Here is a 3,965-nt window from a genome sequence, read left to right as displayed (position 1 = left end):
AAGGATGACCAAGAGTCAGGGCAAAGGTTTTGTCTTTTTCTTCTCTCTCTAAATATTAGTTCTTGTTAGTTTTTTTCTTTAAAAAAAGAAAAATAAAGTTATATTTTTTAAAAAAAGAGCAAAGGCATCTTTGAACCAGGTCCTAGTTCAGGTGCACATCAATAGTAGTCAGATCTCAGGGCTGTACAAGAGCTCAGCCATCTTTTCTTCTCTCAAGCTTTTTGCATTTCAAGGGAAGGTCCCACTGGGGTGGACCCAAATGAAGGAGGAAGCCAGTCAAGCAATAGGTCATAAACAGCCTCCTGGTGGAGGTATCTTTCTCCAGACAGACAGAGGCAGGCCAAGAGCTTCTAGCCAATCGGGGATCCCATCAGGGCCGGATTGACGATGAGCCCCCTGAGAATGACTGGATGGGAAGAATTGGCCTGGATTGTTCTCCACACTTGGGGAGGTCATTTTAAAGCAGCCTAAAGGCATCCCCACGTCACCTTTGCAGAGAGCATCACTGCAATCCTTGGTTGGTGTAACAAGCAAGGGCAACCATTCTAAGTCAGCTTCTAGTCTGTGTCAAGCAGAGTGTCAGTATTTCCAAGAAATGAGAAGATGAGCACTGCCATCTTTGTGGTAAGGAAAAAAAACAGTGCAAGAGGAAAGAAGATGCAGTTTGCCAACGCTTTGGGGGAGTCATCCTAGAAACATCCCAGTGAAAATCATTAGGACGTGCATTCAGCAACCACAAGAGGAGGCTGTAAGCTTTGAAAATGTGGGAGCCAGACATCCAAAGCAAAAATATTTTGTTCCTTCAATGATGTCTCAGTAATAACTTATTTTTAGGAAAAAGAAGGAAACCAGAAACTTTTCAGGAAAGTATATGAAAAAGCACATTTATGAGAGGATGCCATCTTGTGTCAGAACTATACAGCATATGCTACTTCAAGATGTTGGAGGAACAAGAAAAAATCATGTATTGGAGGCAACATCTAAAAGTGTCCAGAATATTTGACATCTTGAAATATATATGTAGTGTGAGATTTCATTGTGAGATTTTTTTTTTATAATAATTTTTATTGAAGTTTACAAATACAAAGATAAAAAACTAACACAAACTAAGAAGAATATAAAATACAAAAGAAAAAATACAAAAAGAAAAAAAAAGTGCAGAAAAAAGGAAAAAAATATGATAAAGAAAAAAGATATATAAAGAAAGACTTCCCCCTCCATCAAGTACAAACAACTTCAGTAACTTATCACCTCTGATATTTCAACAAAAGAGCTCTTCTTCCCATATCTCATCTCTTATCAATGAACATGTTATAAAGCCTCATCATTCAATCCTAATCAGCAAAAGTTCATTAAGAGTTACCAGAAATAATAACATATATTTTAACCTTAATCAAATAAATCACTTTTATATTCCTTTCCTTTCCTTTTAGCACAGTAATTTATCATTTCTCTAAAAATACAGCAAAAAAACTCTTCTTCCCATATCTTATCAATAAATATTTAAAGCCTCGTCATTCAGTCCTAGTAAAAAAAAAGTGTTTCTCTCTGTGATGTGATCCTTTTGTGGGTATTTATAGCCATTCACTCGTAGGACCCAATTAAGATGGTTAAGTTCAGTGTTTGGGTTTCACAGATCCGATTGGCACAATCCATCAGGGTTTTGATAATGCCTCTTTTCTGACATGGGTGGTGGTTGGAGTTTTTGTGTAGGTACTGGTCTGCGTGGGTGGGTTTTCTGTAAACGTGTCCTAATTTGAGGTCCGGTTTGCGTATGACCAACATGTCTAGAAACGAGAGTTTGCCATCAGTTTCTTTTTCCATGTGAATTGTATATTGGGGTGGATGCCGTTTAGGTGGTTCAGAAACTTCTCTAGTTCTTCTTCATCCTGACTCTAAATTGGGAAGGTGTCATCCACAAACTGGAACCAGACGGTTGGGGTAACGGGTGCCATTTCCAAAGCCTGTTTTTCAAAATGTTCCATGTAAAAACCCGGTCATAGCAAACTTTTCTATATAGAGATAATCACAAGGACTGGATACGGGTACAAGTTCAAGAGTGGACCTGTGTATCTCCTCTGCATGGATGACATCAAGTTGTATGCTAAGAATGAATGAGACATCAACTCACTGATCCACCTGACACGGATCTACAGTGAGGGCATTGGGATGTCATTCGGACTGGAGAAGTGTGGCTGAATGGTAGTAAAGAGAGGAAAGGTAGTTAAGACTGATGGGGTGGAACTACCAGTGGGCCACGTAGCAGACAGAGAGACCAGCTACAAGTAACTTGGTACCCCACAGTCACGTGGGAACCACTATGAGGAGGCAAAGAAGACAGCAACATCCAAGTACCACCTGTAATGGATGGCACGAGCGGGGAAGATTCTGGAATGGAACTTCAAGGTTGGGGGGGAGAGACATTCCAGGTCAAGCACCGCCTCAGCCCACAGCAAGAGTGTGGGAAGATGAAGAGGATGAGGCTGGCCCTTCCCTAGAGTCTCATGGGTTATAGACACTAGTTGCTTTAGTATAGGTTGAGTCTGGTGAGATTTTGTCTGTTAGGTGCGAGCTAATGAACTGAACTGTACTGGATCACCTCATTGCTGTTCTTGGGCTGAACCTGACATCACCAAAGGATAAGACAGGTCCTGAAGAGCCAGCTCAGTGGGAAGAACAAGATCCACACCTTCAACACGTACACCCTGCCAATCATCAGATACCCTGCCGGTATAGTGAGCTGGCCAAAGGAGGATATGGAGGCTGCTGATGTGAAGACATGGAAGCTCCTTACAATGTATGGAGGTTTCCATCCCAGATCCAACACCCAGAGACTATACACTAGCCAGAAAGAGGGGTCTGGTGAATGTCAAAGCCACTGTCCTGGATGAAACCCAGGACATCCAGGAGTACATCAGTAAGATGGCACCTAAAGATGAGCTGCTGAGAGAATGCCTGAGGCAGCAGCAGACATGGGACGAAGTTCAAGTGGAGGAAGTGCCATGGCAAGACAAGACCCTGCATGGAATATACCATTGACAGACAGCTGAAGAGGCTGACATTGGGAAATCCTACCAGTGGCTGGAAAGGGCTGGACCAAAAGATGGCACTGAGGCACCGATGATAGCAGCACAAAAGAGGCACTAAGCACCAGATCCATAGAAGCAGGGGTCTACTGCACTGGACAGGATCCAAGGTGCAGATTGTGCAGAGAGGCCTCAGAGACAGTCTAACACATAGTGGCAGGGTGTAAGATGCAGGCAGGAACAGCATACATGGAACAGCACAACCAAGTAGCTGGCATTGTGTACAGGAACATCTGCAGAGTGTATGGGCTAGACGTTCCCAAGTCCAGATGGGAGATTCCACAGAAGGTTGTGGAGAATAACAGGGCTAAGATCCTGTGGGACTTCCAGATCCAGATGGACTCTGTTCTTTCAAGATTGAAGTCAATTCAAACAAACACCACTGAAATATCAAAACTCCTAAAAATATTTCTGAGGACTACAGCAGATACCTAAGCTGGTGGTTCACTAATGAAAAAAAGGAGAGGGCTCATCTCAGCCCAGGAGACCAATGGCCATTCGCACAGTATGTTGGATATATTACTGGGGTTGATGGCAACGTGGCATTTCTGTGGTTTCTTGATTCCCCCAAGAAGTTCCTTGGCTTCCTGCTGTGAAGGTTACCCAGTCTGGCTGTAAAAGTAAGGGGCTGCCTGATTTGGAGTCCAAGGTAGGTGGGTGAGACCTTTTCCGGCAGCTACAGAATGTCTCCAGCTGAATCTCTTGGTGTTCCAAGCCCGGCTCAGCCTGGATCAAAGGAGAGATGATTCAGAGCAGCGGCTTGATGGCTTCTTCCACAAGAGACGGGATTCCGCAGAGGGACAGAAGGCGGCCTAAAGACCTCTGTCCTGGCTGAGCAGTTTGTGGATCTTTCCCTGGGGAGATGTTGCATTCCCATCC

The sequence above is a fragment of the Python bivittatus genome, unplaced genomic scaffold (genome assembly GCF_059951505.1).
Source record: "Python bivittatus isolate LINGU-HERP-01145 unplaced genomic scaffold, Pbiv_v1 ctg000170_np1212, whole genome shotgun sequence".
Classification (NCBI taxonomy): Eukaryota; Metazoa; Chordata; class Lepidosauria; order Squamata; family Pythonidae; genus Python; species Python bivittatus.
Note: the sequence above shows the minus strand (reverse complement) of the source record.